We start from the raw sequence: 12,586 nt of genomic DNA on the forward strand, positions 1-12,586 counted from the left end.
ATCGTGCTTCCGAAAGCAAAGGTTCTGTGGGGAATATCCTTTAATTTGGTTCGCAAAGGTCTTGTAGAAATCGTGTGTGTTGTAATTTTTGAAGTTGTCTTCAATTGACTTCAGTTGGACATTGACGTATTTCCGTTTATTTTGTCTTAAAATCTTGGATACATGCTAGCGAACTTCGAAGAATTTCTTCTGTGTTTCTTCTGATTTGTTACAATTGTAGTTTTGAAATGCCTTTTTCCTTTCTTCTAGTGCGGTCTCACATTCTTGATTCCACCAAGGATGTTTTGGTTTCTTGCGAAGAGGGATTAGGTCCTTCGCCGTTTCGATGATTTTAGTCTGGAAATTCTCCCAGCTCTCTGCAGGTCGTTTTTCCCATTCTTCTGAAATTTTGGAGTCCTTGATTTTGTGCAGATCAAATTTTGGAATCACCGATGTTTTCCTGTTGAATTTCCCTTTGAGTGTGAATTTAATTTTGATTCTGTTTAAATAATGATCCGAATCGATGTTAGCACCTCTGCGCACTTGCTCATCATGAATTTCCTTTTGGTAATCATATGATATTGCCACATGATCAATCTGAAATTCTCCTAAATGATGCATGGGTGATCGCCAAGTTTTTTGCTTTTTGGGATTCTTCCGGAGTGATGTTGACATAATTTTGAGGTTATTTTGTTGGCATAACTCAATGAGGCGTGTGCCATTTTTATTGGTGAATCTGTGGGCTGGATAGTCTCCCACTGTCCTCCTGTATTTGTATTCTCTGCCAAGCTGTGCATTGAAATCACCGAGTAGAATTTTCACATCTTTTTTTAGGGATTTTGGCCATTTCTGTTTCAAGTTCTTCCCAGAATCTTTCTGTTTTTTCAGGCTCCTTTTTATTGTCTCCATTTGTTGGTGCATGCACATTAATAAAGGTGTATTTTTTGTTTGTATGCCTGATTCTTAAGGTCATAAGCCTATTGTTGATGGGTTTCACCTCTATTACTGAATCCAAACTTTTTTGTCTACACAGAAGGCCATTCCTAACAATGCTGCTCCTTTACCAATTTTCTTGTTTGTTCCACTTTTGAAGATCCTATAATTATTGGAATCCATCGTTTCTGAATCAGTGAAGCGTGTTTCTTGTAGGGCCAGAATTTCGATTTTCTGCTTTGTAAGTTCTGTTGTGAGATTGTGCAGTTTTACTGTTTGAATCAGTGTCTGAATGTTGAATGTGCCAATGAAAGTGTGAGTCTTTCGTGGAAGTTTATCAGAGCACTCCGACTTTCTCTCTTGTATTCGCCCAAGCTCCCCAGAATCCGAATGCTTGGTTGCCACTTTAGAGTGGGTGGATTGTCCACCTGGGGTAATTTTGTCTTTACTTGTACGAGTCATGTCTGCTTGTAAGCAATCTTCTAGCTTTCGCTAGTGGTGTAGAACCAGGGATTGTTAGTTCCTGGAGCATATTTACAGCCGCACCTCTGGTAATCAGACGCTGACCACTTGCCGCTTGCTACAAGTCAGACGCGAAGTGGATTTGATTCGGTTCTTCCGCCCTCTCTGCCATTGGGATATGTCCTCTTCTGCCGTCGAGGCCGTTGACCATTTCTCTGTTTACCTCAGTTGATCCGCGGGTGCTTATTTGGCTAAGCCTTATTCACACCTGTCCTGCATATCTACAGGAGCTTCCCCTATCAGCCATATGGGACGCGCCGTGTCGGGGTTGAGGCCCCCCACTATTATTATTATTATTATTATTATTATTATTATTATTATTATTATTATTATTGTTACGGGGTATCTGTGGAACAGCAGAGGTGAAAGAAGGTGCTGGGATGAATAGGTCTCAACTTACAAAATTAAAGTTAATTTAAAATTTAACAAAGGTTATGTTTTCTTTTCGAGATCAAGAAAAAACAAGTATAACAGGAACTCAGTTGTATATCAACAAATTAAGAATGTACAATTACAATTTGTTAATGGTTTTGGGCTTCGAGCCCCCAGACACACAATCCTTGAGCAATGAGCCCAACTTTACCCAAATACAAGGTTTGACAAAGGGGCGGAAAACCCCAATCATGCCCAGGAGCACTTGCTCCCATTTACCCAGTAAAGCCTGCTCGAGGCACACAGAAACCAAATTTAAGAAAGAGAAACCCGCTCTCAAAGTTCAAGCCCATCAACGGCCACACCAAACTCCACCTTCAAGCTGTCCTCCGGACACATAAAAACGGGGGTAAAAATACCCAACCTACTGAGGCCTATTCAGTAAAGAAACAGGACAATGACATGGCCCCAAAATACCAACTTGAGTGGAGGCGTACTTAGCACTCCTAATACACTTTATTAAAACCTAATTTGGCCCTAGGCCGCTTATGCAAGGCTAATCCCATACTACGGAGGTGACACGAAATAAAACTTTATTAAATTACGAAGAGATGGGAAACTGTTATAAAAACGTAGTCACCTCAAAACAATATGAGTGGGAGCTCGAGAGGGTTAGGCACTCTCTATCCCAATTTGTAGTTAAAGAGACAGAATTTATATCAAGTGTCTTTTACATTTTAAAGGAAGGTTACATGATAAAAGTTTCGAACCTGCCCCGAGGGTTAAACTGCTGAGCTAGCAAGAAAAGAAGTTATTAAAAGGCCATTACCTTATGATGAACTGCTGCCCGAAGAAAGAGGCGCTTCTCGCCCCCTGCTACATAATCACACTAGGATAGATATTACTGAAGTGGCACCGAGACCAGAAAATCAGCAGTTTACATATCCTCGTGGAAAATTCGAGACGTTTCATGAATGAATACAACCCGCCCACAAAATTTTATTGGTTACCGAACACAGTTACAGAGCAGGTTGGGGAAGAAAGCCCCGATTGATCGAAAATGAATTTAAGAAATTCGGGATTGGCTAATTTCAAAACTGGCGGAACGAACGGATTAACATTGCCAACACAAACAATGACAGAAAGAAATTTAACAAAGAACAAACTTATGACTACAAAATTTCTTCAAAAAAAAGTTCATTCACTTCGCACTAGGGTGCACAATTGTAGTTCTTAAGTGGTGCCATCTAGAAGAGAATGTTCACACTTCTTGCTACAGAGAAAACAAAAACGAATCGAAACTGACATAGTTCAGAACACTTCAAAATTTACAGTAGGGACATCTTCTGAGAAATCTTAGAATTAATGTGGTTGTTAAAGTTCAGGCTTCCTCGAGTAGAGGAGTTTCAACTGGCGCAATGTTTGAATTAGCGGCGTGGAGGTGTACCGCCCGGTACAATTATTATTTTTATTATTATTATTATTATTATTATTATTATTATTATTATTATTATTATTATTATTAATATTATTATTATTATTCATACATACATTATCATTATAGACTGTTATGCCTTTCAGCGTTCAGTCTGAAAGCCTCTGTGAATTTAATAGACGTCGCCACAATCTCCTATTTGCAACTAATGCTGTGGCCTCATTTAGTTTTATATTTCTTATCGTTAGAAACTGAGGTCTAACCATCGTCGTCTTGATCTACCTCTACTTCTCTATCCCTCCATAACAGAGTCCATTATTCTCCTAGGTAACCTATCCTCCTCCATTCGCCTCACATGACCCCACCGCCGAAGCCGGTTTATGCGTACATCTTTATCCATCGAGTTCATTCCTAAATTAGCCTTTATCTCCTCATTCCGAGTACCCTCCTGCCATTGTTCCCACCTGTTTGTACCAGCAATCATTGTCACTACTTTCATGTCTGTTACTTCTAACTTATGAACAAGATATCCTGAGTCCACCCAGCTTTCACTCCCGTAAAGCAAAGTTGGCCTGAAAACAGACCGATGTAAAGATAGTTTTGTCTGGGACCTGAATTCCTTCATACAGAATACTGCTGATCGCAACTGCGAGCTCACTGCATTAGCTTTACTACAACTTGATTCAATCTCACTTACAATATTACCATTCTGGGAGAACACACAACCTAAATATTTGAAATTATCTACCTGTTCTAGCTTTGTATCACCAATCTAACATTCAATTCTGTTGAATTTCTTACCTACTGACATCAATTTTGTCTTCGAGAGGTTAATGTTCATACCATACTCATAGCACCTATTTTCAAGTTGCAAGATATTAGACTGCAGGCTTACGGCACAATCTGCCATTAAGACTAAGTCGTCAGCATAGGTCAGACTGCTCACTATATTTCCACCTAACTGAGTCCCTCCGTGTTATTTAATATATTTCGGCAGATTATCCATGAAAACCACAAACAGCAAGTGAAAGATTACACCCTTGTCTAACCCCTGCAAGTACCCTGAACCAAGAAATTCTACCATCAATTCTCACTGAAGCCCAAATGTCAACATAAATGCCTTTGATTGATTTTAATAATCTACATTTAATTCCACAATCCCCCAGTATAGTGAACATCTTTTCCCTCGGTACCTTGCCATATGCCTTCTCTAGATCTATGAAACATAAACACAACTGCCTATTCATCTCGTAGCATTTTTCAATTACCTGCCGCATACTGAAAATCTGATCCTGACAGCCCCTCTGTGATCTGAGACCACACTGGTTTTCATCCAACTTCCTCTCAACGACTTATCACACCCTCCATTCCAAGATGCCAGTGAATACTGTACCTTGCCTGGTATACTAATCAATGAGATACCTCGATAGTTGCTGCAATCCTTCCTGTTCCCTTGCTTAGAGATAGGTGCAATTACTGCTTTTGTCCAATTTAAAGGTACCTTACCAACACTCCATGATAATCTTAGTATTCTCTGAAGCCATTTCATCCCTGCCTTCCCACTATGCTTCACCATTTCAGGTCTAATTTCATCTATTCCTGTTGCTTTATGACAATGGAGTTTATTTACCATCCTTTCCACTTCTTCAAGCGTAATTTAACCAAAATCACTTTCCTCCTCCCCATGAGCTTGGCTGTTCGCAACACCACCAGGAAGATTTCCTTTTACGTTGAGAAGATATTCAAAATATTCCCTCCACCTCTCCAGTGATTCCCTAGGATGTATTATGAGTTCACCTGAATTTCTCAAAACACTGTTCATTTCGTTTCTCCCTCCCTTCCTAAGATTCTTTATTACTGTCCAGAGAGGTTTCCCTGCTGCTTGACCTAGCCTTTCCATGTTATTACAAAAATATTCCCAAGACTTCTTTTTGGATTCAACAACTATTTGTTTCGCTCTGTTTCTTTCACCTACGTACAATTCCCTGTCTGCCTCGGCCCTTGTTTGGAGCCATTTCTGATAAGCCTTCTTTTTACGTTTACAAGCTGCTCTCACTTCATCATTCCACCAAGATGTTCGACTTTTTCCATCTTTACACACAGTTCTTCCTAGGCATCCATGTATGCCACCCATTCTCTTTCTATATCTTGAACATGCTTACTGTATACTGTTCGGAGCTTCTCACTAATCATATCCATGTACTTCTGTCTAATTTCCTCGTCCTGGAGATTTTCTACCCTTGTCCGTTTGCAGACAGATTTTACTCTCTCTATCCTATGCCTAGAGATACATAGTTCACTAGTTCTTTCTTCCATAAGCCCCATTAATATTGATAGCTCTCCATCGCATGTATTCGTAACTGCTAAACCCATACTAGCACAGAAGTCCAGCAAACGCTTCCCATTCCTATCAGCTTCCATATCTTCCCCACATTTACCAATCACCCTTTCGTATCCATCAGTTCTATTCCCAACTCTCACATTGAAATCGCCCATTAGCACTATCCTATCCCTGTTGTTGTTCCTGACCACGATGTCAGTCAAGGCTTCATAAAACTTGGCAATTTCATCCTCATCTGCACCCTCACATGGTGAATACACTGAGACAATTCTTGTCCTAATTCCTCCAACTAACAAATCTACCCACATCATTCGCTCATTTACGTGCCTCACAGAAACTATGTTGCGTGCAATGGTATTCCTGATACACAGCCCTACCCCATACTCTGCCCTTCCCTTTCTAACACCCGTCAAGTACACTTTATAATCTCCTATCTCTTCCTCGTTATCTCTCCTTACCCGAATATCACTTATTCCTAGCACATCCAGATGCATCCTCTTTGCTGACTCACCCAGTTCTACTTTCTTTCTTCCATAAGCCCCATTAATATTGATAGCTCCCCATCGAATTCCATTTTGTTCGCCAAGTTGTTTCCAAGGAGTCCCTCGCCTGTCAAATGGGAGTGTGACTCCGTTACTCCCATAGGTCCGAGGCTTGCTTAAAATGTTCTGAGCTCAATAAATTCATGAAGCAGGATGCTACCCTACTTGCACATAGTCCAAGTGAGGGTCTCTCCTCTAACGGGTTATGGACCACCGGTGGATTGTATAGCCCTAGCCGCCTGAACACAAGGAGGGCCATGACTCAGAATATGTCCGAGATGCCCGCTCTCATTCCATAGCAACTGGTATCCCGACTCTCAGGACCACTTACTAGGCCACTCAACCGTTGCCCATGGTTCACGAACTAGGGCGTGACTACAGTAACTCACACCATGGACCATATTATTATTATTATTATTATTATTATTATTATTCGTTTTTTTAGTTAATGTAGTCACATCCCAGTTCGTGAACAATGCCCAGCGGCTGGATGGCTCAGCAAGTGGTCCTTAGATTCAGGATACCAATTGCCATGGAATAGGAGTGAGCACTTCTGAATCGTGGAGTTCCGTGTTCTCAGGTGGGTAGAACTACACAATCCACTGACCTTCTGTAAACAGGATGAGGAAACTAACTGGGACTATGCGAGTAAGTAGGATAGCCTTCTACGTCACTAAAATTTACAGAGATCAGAATCTTTTAAGCAAGCTTCGGACCTTTGGGAGGAACTGAGCCTCACTTCCACTTGGCAGGTCAGGGTCTCCTTGGAACAGTTTGGCAAACAAAATGGGTTTCCATTGGGTACTATCAATATTAATGGGACTAATGGAAGAATAAGTAGATTATATGATGTTCAAAACAGGTGTTAAAAGGAGAAGGGCAGGATATGGGGTCAGTTCTGTTCATCAGGAACACCTTAGCACGGAATATGCTTTGTTAGACACGTAAATGAGCGAATGATGTGGATTGATTTAGCGGTTGGAGGAATTAGAACGAGAATTGTCTCAATGTGCTCAATAGGTAAGGGATCAGATAAAGCCGAATTAGAAAAGTTGTATGAAGTACTGAGTGATATCGTGGTCTCGGTCAACAGCAAGTATAAGGTAAAAGTGATTTCGTTGGGAGAATAGGAAATAGAAATGAAGGATATAAATAGGTGACGGCTGTGTGTGCATAACATGTCGGGGTGAATATAAATGGACAGCATGGACTTTTTTCCTCTATACAGCGTGATCAGTTATGGTTTACACCGACGCGCGCGGTGTTCCACTTACGGGCGAGCTCACTGCTCGTTCGATGCGCGCGGGAAGGGGATGGCGCGGTGTGCTACGACATGTTTTATTCTCTGACCCCAGCCGTTGTCTTGTGTGGGTGCGCATCCCAGCTAGCTGACCTTGCACACGTGTACGATGTCGCAGTCTTATTTCAGCTGTTTTTAAATGTGTGGTACATTGTTCCTTTCTTAATTCTGTAATTAGTCGTAAAGGTACCCCATGTACCTCGTGTGTCAACGGCACATCGTGTATTTATGTACGATTCACATATGTTAATTCAGTCAGCTTGTTAAGTTTATTTCTTCAAGTTGCTTTACGCCGCGCCGACACGGATAGGTTTTATGGCGACGATGGGATAGGAAAGGCCTAAGAGTGAGAAGGAAGCGCCTGTGACCTTAATAAGGTACAGCCTCAGCATTTGCCTGGTGCGATAATGGGAAACCACAGAAAACCATCTTCAGGGCTGCTGACAGTGAGGTTCGAACCCACTACCACCCGAATACGGGCCGCACTTAATGGACTGCAGCTATCGAGCTGTGGCGTTAAAACGCTGTTTCAAGAAATATTCCCCGGTGCATACGTTCCAAGTCGTAAAACAGTCCACAGTCTTTAAGATAAACTTCGAGAAACTGGAATTATCCAGCCTAAGATACCAAACACGTTATTTTTATGTTTTTAGCTCCTAATTCTACATAGAAATCCTCTTTATAAATATCCAGGATGCTGTTGCGGAAAGCGCTAGGTAATAAAGGTCTTATGATTTTTCGGAATCCTTTCCATAAAAAAAACCGAGCTCGATAGCTGCAGTCCTTTAAGTGAGGCCGGTATTCAGGAGACAGTGTGTTCGAACCCCACTGTCAGCAACCCTGAATATGGGTTCCCGTGGTTTCCCATTTTTACACCAGGCAAACCTGGGGCTGCACTTTAATTAAGGCCAAGGCCGCTTCCCTCCCACTCCTAGCCTTTTGCTGTGCCGTCGTCGCAGTAAGACCTATCTGTAACAGTGCGATGTAAAGAACTTGGAAAAAAAGAACTCTTTCCACAAAAGTACATTATGAGGTTAGGTACTCAGTAGCATCTGAAACTCACAGCGATGCCTATAGGTTTTGCCCATTATTTGACTGTCTTGAAAGGGTTATCACTGAGAAATCCATACTGGTCCTGATTTAACCTTCAACTTCAGCAGTAAAGAGTCTTTATTAGACAATAAAAATTATATACAGTCTTGAGTTTTGGTGCGTGTTAATGTCTGTTCCTGTCATATTAGTAGGTTTGGCGCAGTTTGATTAATTTGATTACTGAACATTTAAAAGTAGGTTATTGGGTGCAAATTACAACAAGAAATTTTATGATTCAGGTTGATTAAAGTGACTATTTCACTTTCTAATGGAGGCATATGAGTGACTGGCTTGCAATCATACACGAGGCGGGATTAAACGAAACTATCCTGGCCCTATTTCTCGGTTCTCAATGTGTGTAGCACAAGGGTGAGGAGGAGGGATGGGGGAGGACGCAACTACATACCGTTATTCGTCAGCACAAATTGGCAGTTGGCTTGCGTCTTTTGGTTTTGTGGGTAATGAACAATTACGGAGGTTATTCTGAACCCGTCAAAGGATCAGTGTACCGTAATTCACGTTTTGACAGTGGAAGGCTGTCAGTTTGTCGTCGCATGAATACTATGTATGATACACGTGTTACAGTCGGAAAGAGGTGATAGTGTAAAAACATAAGGTGATTCCCGGACACCCACATTATAGCCCTAACATGTCATTTTGTGACTTCCATTTGTTCAGTTCATTTCTGAAGGGCAAAGATTTCCCCAAGTATAGCGAGCTCAAGGCTGTGGTGCTGAAATGGTTCAATCAATAACAAATATCCTTCTTAATGATCGACATCCAAGGCTTGGTGAAGCAGTGGAAAGCGTATCTAAATGCAAAGGATGATATTCTCCTGCATTCCGTCGATACTTTAATTTTATTGAATAAGCTACGTGGCCTCAGCTCAATGCCCTACAACACCTACTACCTGATATCCTGGAGCTGGCGTTGTTCTGACGATAACGTTGCATTTACGACATAATTCTTCTTCATGCTTGAGCAAAATTAACCTTACACTGATGGTAACATTTAATATATCGTGCGAGCTAACTGCATTAGCTTTGTTAATAATAATGTTATTTGATTTACGTCCCACTAACTAATTTTACGGTTATCGGAGACGCCGAGGTGCCGGAATTTTGTCCCGCAGAAGTTCTTTTACTTGCCAGTATATTAACCGAAATGAAACTGACGTATTTGAGCACCTTCAAATACCATCGGACTGAGCCTGGAACGAACCTTCCAAGTTGGAGACAGAAGACCAGCGTCTCAACCCTCTGAGCCACTCAGCCCGGCATTAGCTTTGTTACATTGTTTGAGAAAATCTCGGACAGCACTGTTGTAACTCAGCCTGATAAAAACACGTTGCCTTGTCCCTTAAGGCAACCTCGACTACGGCCACCAGTTAATTAATTTAATTTCGTGTGGCTACTTCTAGCCGAGTGCAGCCCTTGTAAGGTAGACCCTCCGATTGAGGGTGGGTGGCACCTGCCATGTGTAAGTAACTGCGTGTTATTGTAGTAGAGGATAGTGTTGTGTGTGGTGAGTGAATTGCAGGGATGTTGGGGACAGCACAAACACCCAGCCCCGGGCCACTGGAATTAACCAATGAAGGTTAAAATCCCCGACCCGGCCGGGAATCGAACCCTGGACCCCCTAAACCGAAGGCCAGTACGCTGTACATTCAGCCAACGAGTTGGATGACGGCCACCATTCATGGACGGTAATTTAAGATAGTCACACTATTCAAAATTGTACATAATACGTTCATGATGAGGTTCAATATAACTTTTCTTGCTTTCCGTCGTACGTAGAATATTTCCATCTACTGTTTTGTTATAGATAATTGAAACATGTATTCGTTTAATAGCACTCATAGTGCATTTATAATAATATTTTTCCTCGACAAAGGGTAGGCCTACAAGGAAAAAAATTAAGACGCTTTTTGTGTTTGGGTGGAACGTATATATCGCCGAGAGTGTTTAAGTTACGATTATGTTTAACGTCCCAGTTGACAGATAAAAGAGGAAGGTACTTGTTTCAAGAGATACTGAAAATATGAAACGTATTTTTCATGAAATAGCACTTCAATGTAAAGCAACATTTGTGCTAAATATGTGACGTCACACGGATACTCTATTATAAGATGGCGCTGTGTTGACTCATGCGCTCGGTTGGAGGCTATCTGTCGTTGTGATTACATCGTGGTCAGTTGTATAGAACAACAAATCTGAAATGAAATATTTGATTACAATTCGGCAAAAGCGTGTAAAAGAAAAGGTTGAAAGAAGAAAAGTGAACGATGAAGGAAAACAAAAGAAATGATACGAAAAGAGCGCAATGCGCGTTACTATGGGAAATTGAAACAGCGAAAACAAATTTACAGTAAGTACAGTAACTACTTTGAAGTAAATAAGGGAGCATCTGTATGAAGTTCAACTTTGTTAAAGGCAAGAAAAGGTTGTTTTTTTTTTTTTTTTTTGCTAGGGGCTTTACATCGCACCGACACAGATAGGTCTTATGGCGACGATGGGATAGGAAAGGCCTAGGAGTTGGAAGAAAGCGGCCGTGGCCTTAATTAAGATACAGCCCAAGCATTTTCCTGGTGTGAAAATGGGAAACCACGGAAAACCATTTTCAGGGCTGCCGATAGTGGGATTCGAACCTACTATCTCTCGGATGCAAGCTCACAGCCGCGCGCCTCTACGCGCACGGCCAACTCGCCCGGTGGCAAGAAAAGTGAACCAGTCTGTTTGAAAATTCCACAATCGGATGAGATTGAAGAAACTGCTCGTAAGCAACGTTATTTCTAATAAGTAAGTCTACGAAACTCTCAAAACCATGTGGCCAACACAATAGTGTCAGCCTACCGCCAATGTTTTCCGCGTGCCACCTGTGGAACATGACGGTGCACAGAAAAGCCGTTACGGAGCGAGTTGGCAGCCCGGTGCGCGTCACGTAGCTGCGAGCATGCATTGAAAATATGGTGAATTCTAAACCCAATGTCGTGAACTCTTAAAATAATAATAATAATATTAGTAATAATTTCGTGTGGCTATTTCCAGCCGAGTGCAGCCCTTGTAAGGCAGACCCTCCGATGAGGGTGGGCGGCATCTGCCATGTGTAGGTAACTGCGTGTTATTGTGGTGGAGGACAGTGTTATGTGTGGTGTGTGAGTTGCAGGGATGTTGGGGACAGAACTAACACCCAGCCCCCGGATTATTGGAATTAACCAATGAAGGTTAAAATCCACGACCCGGCCGGGAATCGAACCCGGGACCCTCTAAACCGAAGGCCAGTACGCTGACCGTTCAGCCAACGAGTCGGACAACTCTTAAAATAATTCTCCTTGATTTCCAATTTAAACAGACCAGAGAAATGCTGGAGCAGTACCTTGATTAAGACCATGGTCACTTCTTTCCTAGGAGGCGCGCAGCTGTGAGCTTACATTCGGGACATAATAGATTCGAACCCCACTGTCGGCTGCCCTGAAGATGGTTTCCCGTGGTTTCCAATCCTTACACCATAAAAATGCTGGGGCTGTACCATAATTAAAGACACAGCCGCTTCCTTCCCACTCCCAGCCCTTTCCTATCCCATCGTCGCCATGAGACCTATCTGGGAAGACCTTCCCGAACCGGGTCGTCGTAAAAGCGATAGTAAGAAGGAATAAAGAAAGCCAACCACGTACCAAGGAGGTACACGCGCGATTTTTTGCTTTTCCTCGTCGAAAGGACAGCACATTTCTCTTCACGAGCGTTAATTTATCTGGCAACCATTAGTGCACAGATTAAGATTATACAGATGTTAATACTCGACAAGATTTCCGCCTTTATTGAATGTTTCGGGAGTTATTTTTCACGATGTACGTTATATATTATAGCCACCAGGTGTGAGAATAGTCAGTCCAGACACGATGACGCCTCAAGTAACCCTATGACACGCCGGGCTGAGTGGCTCAGACGGTTGAGGTGCTGACCTTCTGACTCCAACTTGGCAGGTTCGATCCTGGCTCAGTCCGGTCGTGTTTGAAGGTGCTCAAATACGACAGCCTCGTGTCGATAGATTTACTGGCACGTAAAAGCATT

Source organism: Anabrus simplex, chromosome 1 (assembly GCF_040414725.1).
Source record: "Anabrus simplex isolate iqAnaSimp1 chromosome 1, ASM4041472v1, whole genome shotgun sequence".
NCBI classification, from domain to species: Eukaryota; Metazoa; Arthropoda; class Insecta; order Orthoptera; family Tettigoniidae; genus Anabrus; species Anabrus simplex.